The sequence below is a fragment of the Macrotis lagotis genome, chromosome X, assembly GCF_037893015.1.
Source record: "Macrotis lagotis isolate mMagLag1 chromosome X, bilby.v1.9.chrom.fasta, whole genome shotgun sequence".
Taxonomy (NCBI): Eukaryota; Metazoa; Chordata; class Mammalia; order Peramelemorphia; family Peramelidae; genus Macrotis; species Macrotis lagotis.
Window position 1 is genome coordinate 115,432,439 of NC_133666.1, and position 19,825 is coordinate 115,452,263.

A 19,825-nucleotide genomic window follows, 5' to 3' on the forward strand; every position below is an offset into this window, starting at 1 on the left:
ATTAGTATAATATTCCCATATATGGAACTGAAGTTATATTTAATTTGTTAGGTATGTTTTGGGTAGATTGTTCTTTGGTAGCTCAGATTGTAGAACTTCAATCTCATGATTTCTCCATTAGCTATCTTAAAACTAGGTCGGGAAAAACAAAAACAAATATAAAAACAATTAACCCTTTTATTCCCAAACTGTTCTCCATCTAACATATATTCACTTTGATTTATAGTTCTGGACCCACAATCAAATTAATTCTGTCATTTTTCCTGGAAAGGATGTCATTATATTCCCTTATGGCTCCACTCACCATCCCCTTAATTTTCCAAAAGGAAATATCCCTCTTGGTGACCTTTGGTCTATATGTGTTATTCCCCTGTTACAATATGAACAATTTAAGGATTGGGTGATTTTCAATTTTGTGTCTGTATTCCCGGTACTTCACACAGTGCTTGGCACATAAGTACATAAATACTTTTTCATTAATTCATTATACAACAGTGCTAGAATATTTTAGAGAAGTGGACACCTTCTTTGGTTATCTTTGGGCTAATGAGTTAATTTGAACTAGTCTTGGAAGAATCAGTCATTTTTAATGCAGCTTTTGGATTTTAAAAATTATTTTTCATTACTTGAAATGTTATATCTCTAGAACTCAGTTTTTAAAGATATTTTTCTTCCATCTGTCAACTTTACCTTTTATTTTGATCCCTAACTATGTGGGTACTGACTGGAAAATTTAATTTGTAAAGTTCATATTAGTCTATAAACAGATGTGAAAACATTCTGATTTTTTACTGGTTTAACATTAATAAACTTATTCAGAAATTCTGGAGATCAAATGAATCAAACTGGTTAGCTCAACATTTCTAACAATTGTTTGCATAATTGTGTAGGCATCATTGTGTATGCAAATACATGTGCATACTTAACATCTTATCTCAGATCTCTACTATTTCATATTGTCACTGTCCCATACCTTTGTAAGCCTGTCATGTTGAGTTGCTATGGCAAAAAACAGTATTGGCCAAAGGACCCTCTGCTTTTTATCTTGATAGATTCTAGCCTTTCTCAGAGTTTTCTTTCTAATTTTCTGGACTGGTCTTTGGGAGACAGATGTACAGTTTAATCATGGGACCTCTTTTCTTAAACCTTTAACTGATAACCTTACCTTATTTTCCTTGAGCAAATTTTTTTTCTTTGAGACATCAGAGTAGAACTTTAGAGAAGGGTTGTGGTGGTGACCTTAATTTTTTATGGGCTTCATCAGTAAATTACCTGTATGATAGAAGATGAAATTTTGAAGCTTTCTGGATTCATTTTAATTCTAGATCCTTTGAAAATAGAAGTATACTTTTGAATTCCAGCATTCTTTCTAATAAATGCTCTTCCTGATGGTGTGTAGTGTGAAACAACTTTAAAGTTGGAAATAGCTGAATGATGAAATGTCTAGAATTCTGTAACTAAGCTTTTGTCTAGAACCCAACAGGAACCTGGTTTATGTGAAATTAGCCCTATTTTGAGCAGCACTTTGAGGTTCCAGTGTACCTAGGAAGCTAGGGGTTAAAAATAACCATTTAAACCGTCTTGTTAAATTTACTAGGGTATTGAAGGATTTATTTACAGCAGTTCTAATCTAGTGTTATGTTACTCATTGGTACAATCAGAATTGGAACTTAAACATGATGACTATTAATATTTACAGTGCCTCATGTACCTACTTATAACCAAAATACTCCAGGTCTTCTGTTAATAAAATTCATCTGTGAACGCTGAAGTTCTTGGTGTCGAATATGAACTTAAGCAAATAGGAGGAACAGGACTGGAAGTGAAATGCTTTGATTATATCCTTTGCTATGTAACCTTTCTGTGGGAATAATAAAATTCCTCTTTCCTGTTTCACAGGGATATTGTTAAAAGGGAAATAGAAAAATCTTAGTTAAAAGGGTACTATAGCTAGCATTTACCTTTGTCTTGGAGTTATTTCGCTGATGGTGATGATTAAGAGAATATAATTTTATATTGTTTCTTTATTCTTTCTAGAAGAGAAGCATTCTGAAAAGAGTGCTGCATTTGAAGTCAGAAGGATGTAGGTTTAAACTTCTGTCTGACAGCTGACAGCTTTTTGTTAGCTTGGTCAAGTAATTGAACTTTCATATCTGATTTTTATTTATAAAATCAGAGTTGGACTATGTCCCTTGTAGTTCTTAGAAGTCAAAAGTCATTCTTCCAATGAAGCTCTAGATGACAATATTAAAGGCCTCTTGTAGTTCTAAATCTGTGGTGGTATGATTAAATTTCAAATTAGTTTACAGGTAGCTAATTGCTTACAAATTAATTTGCTATCAGACTGTTTTGAATACCTTTAGTATATCTACTTAATGTTCATTTTATCCCCTATGATATATATGTGTGTATGTGTTTGTGTGTGTATTATTTGCATTTCTTTTAAGCCTTAGTGATTTTATTTCTATTTTTTGAACTGGAATTGTGAGATTGTGAGGAAATGAATTTATTTTCTGCTTATTCTCCAAAAAAATCAGGGGGAAGGGGGAAACTTACTTGACAAGAGACTTAATATTGTCATCTGGTGCTTCATTGGGAGGTAGACTTTGACTTCTAAGATGCTTTCACCATTTGGGGTTAAAAACTTTGAATTTGCTGACCTCTTGTCTTCTGTCCTTTCTATAACCCTTCTGCTAAAATGACAGCCTTTAAAAACAAAAGAAATGCGTGTATCTCATTTGTGTGTGTGTGTGTGTGTGTGTGTGTATATATATATATATATATATATATGCTATGTATAGGATGTATATATAAAAATTCACCCAAGAGAGTTTGTCTACCAGTTGGTGACAATATGGAATTCTTAGCTATAGTAGGATATACACATAGTTTTTCCTATTTTGTTCTTATGTTTTCCATGACCCACAAGCCTCTAACTCAAAATAGGTGAGATGCACAGTTGAACTTAAATTGAAGGCATATGGAATCATCAACAGTTAGGTTTCTCAATATGAAGGTGTTGCTTGTCATATGGTTAACTTTAACTGCTTTGTGTCATGTCAACGGAGATGCTTTTCCCAAAGGTTCTATTATCCATTTTGTCACCACCACCTTGTCTATTTTTTTCTTTAAGTTTTACTTTCTAGGGCATTTTTTCCCTCCCCTCTCCTTTTTGAGCTCCTGATACTACTCTTATATCTTGCTCACTAGATGTCAGCCTTTTGCACCTAAGGATCAAATGTGTCTTGTAGGTCTCTTTATCCTTTGACAATTTCACTTTGTTATGCAACATGAATTGTTTTCAGAACAACTCCCATTTATCCCATTTATTTATTTAAACTAAGACCTCTATTCCTCATCCTGTATTGGGGGGGAAAATAGGAAATACAAATCCTTGTAAGAAGTTAATAGGCAAGCAAAATACTCTCACATGAGTCTACTATAACTATCAATTAGGGGTGTGTTCTTCATTGTTGTATATTTGTGAATTTAAATAATTCCAGATCCCACTGCTTTTCTTCCTCAAGAATAATAATCATTCATTCTCTTTGGAAAGAGGAACTTTTTTTTTACAATTAAACTTAGATGATTTTTTTTTTAATATTACTCCCTTTAAGGTGAAGGGTTGCCACTCTCTTAAGTGTGTTTAAATTATTGAAGAACCAAGTCTTTTAAAATTCATCCTGAGAAGAAAAAGAAATTTCAACAGTACTGCACATGGTATAAGGAGAAAGACCATGGATTTGGATTTTGATTCTGCTACTTACCCTGTGATCTTAAAGGAATTGATTTTGCCTTTCTGGGACTTAAGTTCCAGGGATGGAATTGGAAGAGGAGTGGTAAAGCATATGGTGATTGACTCTGACTCCTGTTTGCCTCTTGGAGTTACTTTTGTAGTATTACTTGTTATGAAAAGCTTCATTTAATAAATGTAGTGGGCAGGGCATTGTAGGAAAGAAGGTGGTATAAAATGCAGTTACTGAACTCAAGAACCTTAAGAATTAGGTAGAATCTTGATAAGTAGAAGTTTCAGTAGAACATACGAAGAGAAAGTAGTGCATATGGGGAAGGGAGATAACCCAGTGTACATCCATTCAATAAAAAAAAATACGGCTATTGGTATATAAAAATGCATCAAATTGGATTTGGAAAATAAGGCTAGAAAGATAGATAACATTAGATTGTGCTTTGCCTTGAATTTTAGTCTTTGCTAATAGATATTTGAAAAAATGCTTTCTGAATAACACAGGGATGGGATACAGATAAGGGGAGGGTACTTGAAAAATAGATTTAGCAGGACTGTGCTGGAAGAGTTTGTGTGGGCAGAAAACTGCTAGAAATGAAGGGTGATTAAAAAGTTTAGCTAAGACGTGATTTATGCTCCCAAGAACCTTAGAAAGACTAGTTAAGAGCCCATTTAGGTATGAGATAAGTCTGAACTAGGATTTAGGTACAGGGAATTGGTTGAGAAAAGGAGGAGAGGAGGAACAAGGCTGAAAGATGTTCTGGTCTTTTGGGGTTTTCAGAATGTGTGCAGTTTTTTAAGTGTTGGTTTTGGAGAAAGTCCTAGGTTTTTGAATACCCTCTACCATTTTATTGTCGATGTAAATTTTTGGACAAGTCACAACTTTGGAGTTGAGCTGCCTCATTCAGTGTTGGGAATATACAAAGCTGCTTCTGAAGCTGCTTGTGTCTCTAATTTTCATCGATGAAGAGTCTTACTTTGTGAAATATGTAGAGGTAGTTAGCTGATTCTCTGTTTTGTCAGTCAAGTATGAACTTAGGGGCTGGTGAATATTTCCAGATGAAATGAACATTTAATATTCAAGATCTTCTGGGATAGAAAAGACAAACGAAAAAGGATTTGAAGTGTTGGATAAGTTGATGTAATTTACGGTGTTATTTTCTTCCATTACATCACTTATAGGACTGTTTTTCCAAGTGCTATAAAACCTGAGAGTTTATCTTAGAAATTTCCTAAATATTTAGATATCTTTATTTTTTTGTGATTAAAATCCTATACTTTAACACTAAGTTGAATGAAAAATATGTGAAACATGAAATTTCTTTGGAAAGTACATTAAAGCAAGCAGCTTTCTTAATAGAATTCTACAAATCCAGGTTATGGAGAAGGTGTGGAATTCCAGTAACTAGATAAAAAAGGCCTTACCAGGTCTTGCTGGGTTTAACCCCCCAGTGATTAAACAGAAATTTTTATCATTTGGACTACCCATAGAAGTGGGTTTCTTAACATTTCTTTTGTAGTTTGCTGAAACCTCTGGACCTCTTCTCAGAAAATATAAATTATAGAGTAGAATTAAAAGGGAAACCTTGTAAAGTAAAATAAATTTTTTCCTCAATTTCTGAAATCTACCTATGGTTTATAATTCCTGCCATGTTGTATTATGTAGAAGATACTGAATATCTTTGTCTCTCTATATTAAAATGCAGAAACTGTTGTTTTTTATTACTATAATCCCAGTTCTTAGTACAGTATATTACAAAGAGTAGGTATTTAATAAATAAACTGAATTTTTTTGTCTGTTAAACAAGTTGCTCTCATGAATTGTGAAGTAACAGATCTTGATGTTTTTAATAATGTAAATAAACACTCCATTAGTGGTACTGAAAAAAATTAAGTATTTTATTTAACTAACCTAGGAATTATTGGACCCCCTTTCTTCCTCTTTGTCACCTTTTTGCTTTTCTCAGCATTAGTTAATAAAGGCACAGGAAAAGCATTGGAGATAACATTAATTTTGTAAAATATTTTAATAGGATTCCATTGAATTTCTGAAACTAGCGTACTAACTACTTACTAATGAAGAGATTTTGAATTTTGCATGATGCAGAATATGATATTTATCTTTTTGGAAATGGCCAATGCTGAAATTAATTTTGTTTGAATATGTTTAGTACAAGTTATACCCTCTACCATGGGGAATTGGAGAATAGAGAGACGAAATAAATTGTTAATTAGAAAAATATTTAAAAACTTGTTAACAACTTTGAAATTCTGGGGTTTTTTGTTTTTTAAGTGACTTCAGATTTCTATTACTTCTCAAAAGCTTGTTAGCTTCATTTCTATCCATTGCCTTTGAAAATTTCTTTGGTTTCTCCATCCCTTAAGCTTTGATTTCAGCCTTTAATGTTAATCTTTCTTTTCTGCTTCTAGATGTCCTGAGTAGATATTACTTCTACTCAAACCCGTTGTTCTCCCTTTAATTTTATGCCATCTTCCTTTGCTAATTCCAAGCTTCTACTTGTTTTTTTTTTTTGCTTTTAGAAAAAGAAACTGTAAAACTTAATAGGACTTTATTAGGTGCTATAAAAGAGCACTATTAGTTCTTCCCTAAACTTATTTCTAATGAATTCTTTATTTAAAAAAAAAGGAGAAAATAGTTTCACTTCAGATACATAATAAAAATAGCTCAAAGGACTAGTTTTCAAGTGAATCAGTATCCCATTTTCATTTCTTTCTTGTACTTCTAATCCCACCCCCAACAACAGCATCTGAATATAGTGTCAGGAAGAATGAGCTAATTAGCCTCTACTGTTCTGCTCTTCATTACTTTCCCATTGGTAGTAATCTCCCTTAGAACTTACATAGTACTTTAAAAAATTACTAATACTAATTAAGACTTGAGGCTTGTCTTGAAGAAGACCATGACATCGGCAAGTGAATTGGATTTGAGTGAGGTGGTGCTATGCTAAGTCACCAACCTCACTTGCTTCTCAGGAGCCATCTGGGTCCAGTGTCCAAATATGAATAAGGAAAACTGGAGATGGCCTTGGATTCGAGGCATTCAGGCAGTAGGTGGGATCATGGATAGAGAACCAATCCTGAATTCAGTAGGATCTGAGTTCTGGCCTCAGACACTGACTAGCTATGTGGCCTTGGACAAGCCACCCTGATTAAATCTTATTCCTCTGTTAAACTGTAAGGTATCTTGGGATCAGATATAGAGTCTTTACTATTTTGTCTTGACTAAACTTTTTTTTTCTTAGCTGCTCAACCCTCAAATTAGGATTTAGATGCTGGTAAGTTTTACTTTCAATTAGTATGAGGATTTCAAAAATACATTTTCTCTTGAGAGCAACCCCTCCTTCAAGCCCTACTTTGGACACAAGAAACCATGGGTAAGTCTCTTAACTTTCAGTATTGATAGTATAGCACATAATGTTTTAAATTTTTTCTCAATTTCATCCTTCCAACAGTCCTGAAAAGTAGGTGCTATTATTGTTCTTGTTTTACAAATGACTAGTGCAGATTAAGTATTTTGCTCAGTGTCCCACTTTAAATGTCTGAGGCAGGATTTGAACTCCAGATCTAGCTCTCTATCATTTGTTATTTAGTTGAGTAGAAGCCTAGCATAATCCACAGTTAAATTTGCAGATTGAAGTCTCTGGTAGAGTTTCTTTCTAGAAACACTGAGAACCCATGTAATATAAAATCAGACTCCAACTGAAAATAAAAATACACTCCTTCTATGACTTGATATCACTATGTCTGGTGTACATAGTCCAAAGAAACTTGGGGTGGGTGGATCCAGAAGTCTTTTGTCCCAAAGATGCCTGGAGTCAGAACCTATAATTGAAGTAATGAAAAGTAGGCTTTGTTTTGGCCTGGAGAGTTTAGGTATTATTAATTGCCACTTACGGAACAAATATGTTCATTTCTTGATAATACCTAAGAGTAAAGTAAATTCTTACTTCATTGGCTGGTAGTAAATAATAGAGGTGAAAAGTCTTGAAGTTTTAAAGGGATGGATAAATCAGCTTCTGCCTATAATAGCTAGTCGATATCTTTCTTTGGCAAATTGGTTGTATCTTCCCCTTTTTGTCCTTTTAAAGACTGGAATTAGAATAAAAATTCTGTAGTTGAGTAAGAAGAGATTAATTTGTTTAAAGGCCCATAGATTTGCTGTTAATTTTAAAATGCTATTTAAAAGGCAGTATAATGTAGCAGTGGATAGGAAAAAAAAGCCTGGCCTTAGAGTCAGGTAGACCTAGATATAGATCCCCACATTAGTTTATGACCATAGACAAGTTTCAAGAAACTTGACTTTTTGTGACCAGAAGCAGCTTTCTAAGACTAGAAGTGGGAAACAAGTTGCTTTGAATCTGTGGAGTTTCATTACTTGTCTTCCTCTGCACTGCTGTTTGGGTTGGGGTTTTTTTTTTTTTTTGGTTTTGTTTTACAAGGTAATGGGGTTAAGTGGCTTGCCCAAGGCCACATAGCTAGGAAATTATTAAGTGTCTGAGATCAGATTTGAACTCAGGTCCCCCTGACTCCAGGGCCGGTGCTCTATCCACTGCGCCGCCACCTAGCCGCCCCTGCACTGCTGTTTGGATCAATTTCTTGTATCCTTTTATAAACTTGTCACAGTGTTTTGTGTATAGTTAACATTAGAAAAGGAGTGTAGGCTAATAGATTAAGAACTGGCCATGGACTCAGAAGTTCAGTTCAAGTTAGCGACTCTTAACACATCTTTTGTGTGACTGTGGGTAAGTCTCTTAACCTTTAGAAATTGCTGAGATAGTGTACATCTGCCTTAATAGAGGAGATTCCACATCAGGAACTTCCTTTTTTTTTTTTTTATGAAATTTTACTTTTGGTTAAAAAGGTGAAAGGACATTCTTAATGATTTAATTGAGTAATCCACAATTAAATTTGCTGATTGAAATCTCTGGTAGAGTTTCTTTCTAGAAACACGGAGAGCCCATGTAATAGAAAATCAGTTCAATGATTAGATTTTCAAGCAATACTTAGGTTCAAAGTTGGGACTGCCTTGATATCCCTCCCTCCTCTCCTACTCCCCATTCTATTTCACTTTTTCAGAGGGAATATGCCATGAAAAGCTCATGCACATATTTCACTTTATTCAGATTTTTAATTGATAGTCAAGTAAGGACAGTGTTAGACACAGGTCTCAATAAGGCACTGTTGGCCTCTGCCCTGTTTGGGTTGTAAAATGCAGGTCAAGGTAAAAATTAGTCTTAATCTTAGTCATATGATCACATCTTTACTTCCAATTTACATTAAGGATGGTAGTAGAATTCAAAATACTTTAAAAATTGATGTTTAATGCAGAGAATTTTTTAAAGGGGGGGAAAATGTTTTATTCAGAGCTAAAAATCAAATATAACACTGATTTTTATCAGAATTTGAATTGATAAGAATTTTAGTAAAGGATATTGAATATGAAAGTTGCTGTTGAGCCTATCAGATGTTTTAAAAAATGCTTATTAGAAACCTTTAGAAATGATTTTTTAATGAATTGAATTCTTGTTATCGTCACCAAGTTCTTCAAATGTACTATTTTCCATTATTTTCCTTTACTGAGGTGACTACCTGCAACCCAAATTAGTGTTATTTTAGGAGTAGTGCTGTTGTCATTTCTTCATTATTGTTCTTGCTTGCAATGGGATACTTGTTTGAATTTGTATAGTCAAGAATCTTCTTAAATCTATTTAAAATAAATAGGCTTGTGTTTGAAGAAGGGGCATGTTTACTTTTAAAAGCTCAACAAATTTTGTAATCTATAGAGAATATCAAATAAGTCATCAAGGCGGTTAGTTTTTTTTTTTTAATGACTAGAATTAGATCAGGAAACAGACCTTAAGTCAGTGTTACATAAATTGTTCTAGAGAACAAGCTCAGGATATTTGACTTAGGCAGGTAATGTATCAACAGCATGAGTTTAGACATGTAGCTGTGCTGTTGTTAACCTCCTGTTTTAACTTTTTGGGACAATTTAGGGAATTGATTGCAAAAATTTCACTAAATTCTTAAATTCTTATTTGGATTGATCACTTTGTGACCTTGGGCAAATGATTAATCTACACTGGTACTTTAGTTTCCTTTAAGAGGGTTGAAGTAGATAAATTGTCAATTCATTTCCAGCTCCAGCTTTGTCATCCTGATGGCAGTAAATGCTGCTGTAAATATTAAAAGTAGACAGTATAATATAGGAGATTTAGATGATGTGGATCAGAGTTCCAACTCTTATATTTCATAACTGGGAAACTTTTATGGACATCTGGGTGAACCATTGTACCTCAGTTCTCTCATTTGTAAAGTAGGGGTAATGCTACTTTTTCAACTTAACTCAGAGTTTTATTTAAATGTTCTGTAATCTTAAAGAGCTCAGTGAGCATGAGGGATTGAATTTGATTTTGGTGTAATCATCTGACCATTGAATTGAACTATGTAAATACTTTCTGCCTCATTTATAAACCTGTCTTCCCAGAGAATAGACCAGATCTCTAGGACAATCTTTAGATCAATTTTTACAGGTGGAGATAATAGCAAACACTACTTAGAATGTTGTTCATCAGATTGTTGATCACTTAGTTACCAGACTTAATAGGTTTTTCTAATTTAAATATTACATTGTACATTCAGTTCCTGTGTAATTTAGGTTCTACATGTTCTCATGCTGTTCCCCACCCAGATAACACTATCTTTGCCTTTTTTTCAATGTCATTATTATGATCTTCTAAAAATTTATAGTATTTTTTGAATTCATAATCATTTTATTTTTTATTTTTTAAAAAGTTTTATTTAGAATCTTACAATTTTTCCCCTAATCTTACTTCCCTCCCCCCACCCCCCACAGCAGGCAATTTATCAGTCTTTACATTGTTTCCATGGTATATATTGATCCAAATTGAGTGTGATGAGAGAGAAATATCCTTAAGGAAGAAACATAAAGTATAAAAGATAGCAAGATCAGACAGTAAGATAGCAGGGTTTTTTTTTCTAAATTTAAGGTAATAGTCCTTGGTCTTTGTTCAAACTCCACAGTTGTTTCTCTGGATACAGATGGTATTCTCCATTGCAGACAGCCCCAAATTGTCTCTGATGGTTACACTGATGGAATGAGTGAGTCCATCAAGGTTGATCATCGCCCCCATGTTGCTGTTAGGGTGTACAGTGTTTTTCTGGTTCTGCTCATCTCACTCAGCATCAGTTCATGCAAATCCCTCCAGGCTTCCCTGAATTCCCATCCCTCCTGGTTTCTAATAGAACAATAGTGTTCCATGACATACATATACCACAGTTTGATAAGCCATTCCCCAATTGAAGGACATTTACTTAATTTCCAATTCTTTGCCACCACAAACGGGGCTGCTATGAATATTTTTGTACAAACAACAATTATTTTACTATTATGTTGAATTTAATATTTTTAAATATATGTAATAAGTTAACAAGTTTTCATGTAAAATCTGTTTTTTTGGTTTATTGCAATACTTGTACTTGGAATATGAAAAAAGAATCTTAGGATTGGTTGTTTTATGTAGGGGAAAATAAAGAGGTCTCAATTGCTTTCACCTTCCCTGAATACCAGAAATGAAGTTTTTTAGCTTTTCGTGCCTTTTTTTTTTTTTTTTTGCAAGGAAGTGGGGTTAAGTGATTTGCCTAGGGGTCATACAGTTGGGCTAGGCAGTTATTAAGTGTCTGAGGCCAGATTTGAACTCAGGCACTCCTGACTCCAGGGCAGGTGCTCTATCTGCTGCCTTGACACAAAAAGTAAGTCTGGTAGAATAAGGAAACATAGCTACTTAAGAAATTTCAACTAATTGTTTAAATAGATGGGAAATGTAAAAAAAAATTACAAAGTATTTATGTAAAGGGTCTCCTTACCATTCTCTTTTTCTTCTCTTTAAGGAGGTACCGTTTTTGCAAAACTTGATTCAGTCTGAAAATTTGAGTGAAGCCAGAATTAGAGCAGGTTCTTCTACTGTTGATGAAAGTTGAAATAGCTTTGCCAGAATTTAGGATAATAAATTTAAATGTTCAAACTTGAGTAACTGATAAGAATTTGAAATTGATCAGCTATTGAATTCTTATTTTATAGCCTACTGTATACTTGGACATTAACATTTTTTAGAGTGAGATGCTAAATTTTTTCTCCTCCAGGCTTTTAAATGAAACAGGCTTCATCTCTTTAGAGAGGTCTAAATTTCACCACTTCACCTTTCTTTACTGAGTGAAATGAAATACTAAAAACTTCTGAAACTTTCAGAGGTTCTCCAGGAAACTGCCACCCCTTTCATATGTAAGTGATGGAATATATCTTGTTTGCATTTTAGTAAAGCAGAAAGCAAGTGCTTGGAATGAAGAAACCAAACTCCATAATATAACAACTCTTTTTCCTTGATCCAGGTAAATATTATGAGCCTTCATTATCTTGTCTCTAAAATGGGCGTAGTAATGATTATTATCTCAACTCATAAAGTGGTTATGACAAAAAGACTTTGAATATTATTTTACTATTATGTTGAATATAAGTTTATTATTTTTGTCTAGGCTTTTAAATGGTACAGGGAGTTTCCACACTTGAGAGTTCACTAATATTAATATAACCCATGACTCTTCTGTAACTTAGCTTTAAGGTTACCCATCTCACGCAGCTAATATGTGTAAGATGGGCTCAGGACTTCCAAGGAAGTCTTATTATTAACTTGAGGCATGCCCTTTGTCCATTCTATCATTATTATTGTTTGTAGAGGTAATAATTGTAATGTCTCTGAAAAGATGTTTTTCTTCTTCGAGGCATTCTCTATACTCAAAAGTTAATACCAGTAAGGAAACCAAAGCTCAGAGAGATGAAGGACTTTCTTTTATTCATCTTTCAATTTCTTCCACCTCCTCCCTTTTCTTTCTGAAAAGTCTAATGACTTTTACATGCATTCTTAACTAATCCTTCTCTTTGGGCAAAAGCACTTGCTTTGTATCACAGAAATTTTTCTATACTTTGAGATTTTGGAATCTCATCTAGACGTAATCCAGACAAGTACTCCAATCATCCTTGAATCTAATAGAGTATTCCTGGTGTTAAATGTAGCACTGTGTCACATCATGTCATAAAATTTACTTCCTACCTTATTTCATTCTTTATTTTTTTTAAAATATCAGATCCTCTCCCTTTCCCTATCTTACATTAATAATTGCTGACATTTATATAGCATTTTAAGAGGTTTGCAAATTATTTTGTATTTGATCTTCTAAAGATTATAAGCAATATTGAACATTGATTACATTTACTTTTCAGCTATTAACATTTTACTAAATGGAATTCATCCTTATATATAAAGTGTCATAATTTTTCCTTTCCTTCTGTCTTCTATTGGAATTATTTCTGTTCAGTTTTCTTTTATCTGACTCTAATTTGTATGTAATCTGTTCTTTTGTTTTGCTTTCCGTTGATTCAGGAAAAATCTGTCAGTGTTTGTTCTTCACACTTAATGATCTTAATTGAATTTTAGTGGTCCTTAATGTTGTAGGAAATTTAGGTTGCTTTAGTTTTTGTTATTAGAAGTAAAATTAATATGAAATCTTTATGTAGAGCTTTTAAGGTATATTTCCAACAGAAGAATTTTTGAATTAAAGTAAATTTCATGTGATCTTCACACCAGATTTATTAGGTGAATCAATCATATAGATATCATCTTCATTTTTACACATCAGGAAATTCAAGCTCAGGAAAGTTCTTTGACACAGGCAGTAAGTATTATGAGTCAGTCATTCCTCTCATCTTTGCTTCTTGTAGAATATTTCATTTAACTTATTTTATTGTCCTACCTGGTATCAACTCCTGATCTTTGTAGTCTTCACAGTGAATTTTGAATTTTGGTACTGCTTCTCATTATAAATGTAGTTCCAAACACCTACTAGGCATATGTTTTAAAGGAATATTAACTAATTTTAACAGCCTCAACAAAACATAGAAAGACAGATCTACTCCCATAAAACCTACATAGTGAATGTCAAGGCTGAATAGTAGTGGCTTTTATATTCCTGGTTCCCTAAATTAGCTGAGTTTAAGTAATGAGTAATTTTCTGTTCTATTGCTTCTCAAAATTTCTAGTGCAAATTTGAATCCTAAAATTTAAGAAAGTTAGCCAACTTATCCAAGTTTATAATTTAATTGACATGCTTTCTATTTTAGCGTTTTAAGTTAGAAATGTCTTTTGAGCAGCTGTAGAACCTCTCCTCCCTTACTCCCTCAATCTCCCTCCTCTAGACTCTCTAGGTCAGTGTTTACCTATAAATTACTGAGTCCTACTTTATTACTTTAGATCCATTATTTCTACTCTGCAAAGATTATCAATTTGAGATAAAAAGCTCATTAGTTTCTTTGTTAAAAAGTACTGCTAAAACCTGAAGTTGGAGTATTAATTTTTTTGCTTAAGGATTGGAGGATCATTTACACTTGGAAGAAACTTAGGGGTTATCTGGTCCAACCCTTTATTTCAATTAGGGAAAATGAGGCTTGTAGTAGGTAAAATAACCTGCTGAACATTCTAGAGGTTGTAATACACATATCTGATATTTGAACCCAGGTTATATAATTCCTAACCCACTTATATCATCACTATACTACAACCTAGTTTATTTTAAAACAATGACTTGGCTTTTAGACAGTCATTTAACCCTAAAAATTTCATATACTAAATGGATCTTAGTTTTTTGGTTGTTCAGGATCCAATTCTTTGTTGCCTCATTTGGGTTTGTTTTGGCAAAGATACTGGAGTGGTTTGACATTTCTAGCTCATTTTATTGATGACAAACTGAGTCAAAGTATTTAACTTGTCCATAATTGCTCAGCTAGTAAGCACCTGAAGTTAGATTTGAACTTAGAAAGATGAGTATTCTGATTCCATTCCTGGTACTCCTCAATCCACTGAGCCATCTTACCTGCCATGCTAATTTAAGTCCTTTAATAGCTCTCTGAATTTCACTAGTGTGGGTACTTCTTTCACTGGTGTCTTTCTTTCCTTCTGTTCCTGATCATAGTTTGAATATGGCAGAGATAGACTAGAGGCCACCCTAATGAACTCCCTAATTTTGCAGATAAAGGAAAATGAAATCACAAGAATGACTCATCCAAATTCATATTAATAGTAATGTGAAAGGTGAGAGATTTCAACTCTAGTCCTCTGACTCCAGAGATTGAAGTCTTTATGAGTTCCTCTGGTCAGAAAGAAAAATGGCCCTTCATGATAATCTATCCCTAGACCTGTATTTGTTTGAGAATGGTAAGACTTGCCAAAGTTTTTGTTTTACTTTGGAAACCTAGCCTCCCACCTTTACTAGAGGATTTAAGAGGAAGAATATATAGTAAGAATTGAGAAACAACTTAGAATAATTATAAAGCAAAAGAAAGGTAGAGATTGGGAATATAGTAGCAGTAGGAGAAAGGTTTCTTTATCAAACTTGCTTATTTATTTGACATACTTGTTGAAAAAAGAAGATATAGAATGTTAGCATTAGCAAAAGGCATATGATACTCATTGATGTTGGACATTTCAAGATCTGTCTATAAACAGTGATGACTAAAGTAGACATTCAGTCTTAATTTTTTTATTTAAAAATTAAAAAATTTTTTAAAAATTAAAAAAATCTTTTCAGTAAAAGACTTGTACAGATCTCATTTTAATATTCAACCTTAGATTTTGGCATTCTTCCTTTCAAACTAGACTGCACTTGAGAGCTTATTTTGCTATGACATTCAGTTTTGAAAGAACTTAATCTGCTTAGTTACAATTTTGTTCTTACCTCAAACTCAGCTTCGTTGTATGAGTCCAAGCCCTTTGAAACTTTCATATTCTCTTCTTTTACTTGAAGTAAGGTTTGATAGAAGTTCACATTTCAGTCTGAGCTGAAGGAAATTGTTTTCATGTCTTTATTTTTTACTTTTTAATTAATTAATTTTTTATTAAAGATAGTATTTGAGTTTTACATTCATTCGTCCTTAGTCAGATCATTATATAGCTTCATCAGCTGGTGTAAAATTTCTAGGACAAGGTTGACTTATGCTATATACCCTTCCCCACCCCCTACACTCCCAATAGATTATGATGATGATTATTTTATTTTTTTAGTTTTTGAAAGGCAGTTAGGTTAAGTGACTTGACCACTTGCACAACTAGGTATCTATTATGTCTAAGGTCAGATTTGAACTTGGGTCCTCCTGATGCCAGGGCCACTTGGCTGCCCCTCCAATAGATTATTATGAACCTTCTTAGTCAGAGCTCAGAATACAAGTGCTTAATAAATCTCTTTGAATTTGTGCTGAAAATCACTATTGTAAAATTTTAATCAAGGGAATAGGAAATTTGGTTAATAATCATGCAGAATCAGACATTTACAGTTTTAGATATAGAAAGACCTCAGAGATCATTGGGAAAAGTTTTTATAAATGAGAAAATAATAGTTGAGCAACTAATTTATCAGTGTAGATAAAAATACTCTTAAGATTACCCCTTAACATACTATATGAGGTTTTGACTTTTTGGCAGGTTGATCTTGAGCAAATCACCTATTTAGCCCCAATTTCCTTATCTGTAAAGTGAGGGAATGGGATTAGATGGCCTTCAAGATACATTTCTTCCCTATAAATCAACCATTTTTACAGCGATAGAGAAACCAAACAGAAGACCAAATAGCAATTTATAGTATAAAACAACCTGTATTTATGCCAATTACCATTTACCTCTCTGATAAGAGACTTAACCATGTCTCTTGGACATGTCTTACTTGGTGAGTTTTATACCAATGTAGGAAAAGGTTGACTTTCATAGCTTTCTGTTGCTTACTTGATTGTGGTGTTAAGATTGGGGTTGTATTTGTTTACATAACTTAAAATCATTTTTTGTATAAAAATACTTGAGTAAAGATTTACTCTTTGGGCTACCACTCCTAAATCTTTTATTCTCCAGGATATTTGTTTCTTTCTCTCTCCTTCCCCAATGGTGCTTCTCATTATGAAGTAAATAGTTTATAAATTTCCTGTATTAAATTGCACCTAAACCAGGATTGGAAGAAGGTAGCTTAAGTTATCTGGGGATTAGGGGCAAGAACTTTGATTCTGTGCTGTCTCTTATGAATGTTAGGAATAACTTTTTATTCCTGGGACCTTTTTTCTTTTAGGATTTTAGAACATGTTACTCAGACAAACACATTGATAAGTGATGCTTAACGTATGTGTGTGTGTGTGCGCGTGCGTGCATGCATACATGTTCTCTAAAGTTGAGCAACACCATCTGGTGTGTTGTAGACCTGCTTGACTTTGGGGTTGTTTATTTTAAAGCAATTCCTTTTAAAACTGCAGTATGTTTAATGGGCAATCTTTCATTGAAGGCTGCTGGTATGTTGGCAGTTCATCAAAGCAAGGTTGTGATCCTGTCACTTCTCATTAATGAAGGCTATATTTAGCCTAACAAATCATATCTCCTGTTAATATCTAGTCTTTTCAAAATGGTAAACTTCAGGAACTTTTTGACATTTTTCATTAATAGTGACCAGGATGTGGAAACTTTGGTTATTGCATTGTTAGAACCATTTGTCTGTTTTTGCTCAGCTATAATTTTAAATTATAAAAATTGAAATGTTCCTATGTTCTACCCTTAAAAAGCCATGTTTCTTCTGTTAAATGGATGCTTTCATTAGACTGAAATTCTTGATACTACATATTATGTGTTACTTACAAGTTGCATATTTTAAAAATTTAAAAGAAGGGATATTAGAGATGTTGTCCAAATGAAATTGAGGACTAGAAAATTTAGTGTTTTATCTGAAGTCATTTAGGAAGATAGCAGAATTGAGATTCAAACTTGGATTCAGTGCTTAGGAGGTCAGTTCTCTTTCCACTGAACTCAACTATTTTTCAGTATACTTGATTGGGATATCAGTTTCACAAACTATAAAGGCATCTTTTTGTTTTCTGAATAACCAAATTGAAAGAATCTATAGCATTAAGCCTTTTGATGAATAAATATGAAGACTCATGCAAAATCTTCTTTTCTCTTGTAATGTCATGGAATGTTCTTCTAATGAAATCAGGAAGACAATTCGCCTTGTGTAGTTCTATTCTAGAAATTTCCTTTTATGGATGAGAAAAATGAGACCCAGGGAGTTTGTGATTTATTCAATATCAGAAATGGGATTTGAACCTAAGGTCTTCTGATTTTTGTGTTGGTGTCTATTGTATCAGTGTCCTTTATATCATAGCATTTAACCTATCACTCTTTTTAACTTTTTCAAGGTGCTTCAGTGGAGTTTTAGAACATCCTTTATCCCCCCCAACACATGAAAGTAAGTATTCAGTCCCTCTTAAACATGCCAACATGATAGACTTGATGGGGATATAGAAAAATAATATAGCTCTCATCATTTTAAACAACAAATCACTGGAATAAACCTGAAACATAGCATGTGACCGCAAATAAGAAAATATCGTCGAGATTATGTGAGAGGAATGTGTCATGGAAGATGTGAAATGGTTCTAATTTTGAAGATGCATAGGGATGTGATTAGTACTACCCAAGCAAGTAAAATTATATGATCAAAAACAGCAAGATGGAAATGAAAACAATTTTATTTGTGAGACAGGGAAAAAAGGATAAATATCAGGGGTGTAGGTTCAGATTATGGAGCATATTATCCAAGCAATTTTGACTTGATTCATTAGGTAAGGAACTACTAAATGTTATTGCAGTGCATGGTGATATGATGAAAGTGGTGGTTAAGAAAGGTTAATCAAGCATAGAAGTATGTTGGATGTATTGGAGTAGGAATATGGAATGAGAGAAACCAGTTAAGTTATTGCAGTAATGGGGTACAAGATCAATAGAGGCCTAAATGAAGATGATGACAATAGCATTGGAAAGAACAACTGCATGTGAACAACTTGATTTTTCTACCAATGGACGTTAGATAGAAATCAAAAATTAGTTTTCAACTTTAATGCTGAGGTATTAAGAAACATGGCAGAACTGTTGACACGGGGAAAGTTGGGAGGGAGATCTGGTTTTGGGGGAAGATAATTCGTTCTCTAATAACAATCTTTTTCATCATGTGTTTGAGGTGATGGTATATTCAACTAGAAATGTCCAAGAAAGAAGTTGTATTATATGGGGTTTGAATTGAAGTTGATAAGACTAAAGAGTTTTGAAATAACCTATGTACATACAGGTAATAGAAAAACCTATTCAATCTTATAAAAACTCTATAATATATACTTCTAGTGTAAAGACTTCAAGAGAACATGATGATCAGCATTCATATACATATACATATATGGCTAGAATCATAGAGTAGAAGAAATGAAATGGGATTAATAAGTGTCTAGATTTGGAGTTTGTAGCTAGTTTGCCTTATATAGTCTTTTGATTTTATAGGTAACTGAAATAAAACTACAAATAATCAGTCCGTTTTTATATTTTCTCTACTGTATTTGTAGAAGGAAATCATGTCATAAACAAGCTGATAAGATTTATTTTTTAAGTTCTTATATTTATTATAAACATAAAAGAAAAAACATTGTCATGTATATAGTAGAACAGAGATTTCAATATAAAGCACTAAATTTCCATTTAAAGAAAACCTAATACATATTATACATTGTTTTCAAAGTGTCCAGCTTTGCTTCCTTCTAGGTTTTCTCTGCTTTTTATTTTTTCTCCTTCCTGTTCTCCCCCCAACAAAAGAAGGCCACAACTAATCGCAAATTTAAACATAGATATATACACACACTTAGATAGATGTGTGTGTGTGTGTGTGTGTGTATACACACACACACACACACACACATGCACTTCTATATTCTTATATATTCATTCTTATGCCTAAGACGGTACTATGCTTATTTCCACTTGTCATTTGTTTCTCTGAAGGGGTAGATAGCATCTTCTTTCATAAGACCATGTCTTACTGTGTTTTTCTTTTAAATTAACAAGGTCAGAGTTTTCCTTCACCACAATGATATTCCAACTCAATGACATTCTATTTTTCTAGTTTTATCTAGTTTTT

The 19,825-nt window shown here is 33.2% G+C and overlaps 1 protein-coding gene and 1 long non-coding RNA gene across 5 annotated transcripts in view; one reads left to right on the top strand and one right to left on the bottom strand.

Moving 5' to 3' along the window:
• Window positions 1–19,825, top strand: part of ELAVL2 (ELAV like RNA binding protein 2) — a 177,377-nt gene that overhangs the window by 9,838 nt on the left and 147,714 nt on the right. The window lies entirely within an intron of this gene.
• Window positions 1–19,825, bottom strand: part of LOC141503505 (uncharacterized) — a 67,510-nt gene that overhangs the window by 9,657 nt on the left and 38,028 nt on the right. For both annotated transcript variants that reach the window (XR_012472866.1, XR_012472865.1), the window contains 3 exons: window positions 15,572–15,674; window positions 11,654–11,708; window positions 1,166–1,272 (listed from right to left, as the gene is read on the bottom strand). This is a non-coding gene — a long non-coding RNA (uncharacterized LOC141503505). The remainder of the gene's footprint in view (window positions 1–1,165; window positions 1,273–11,653; window positions 11,709–15,571; window positions 15,675–19,825) is intronic.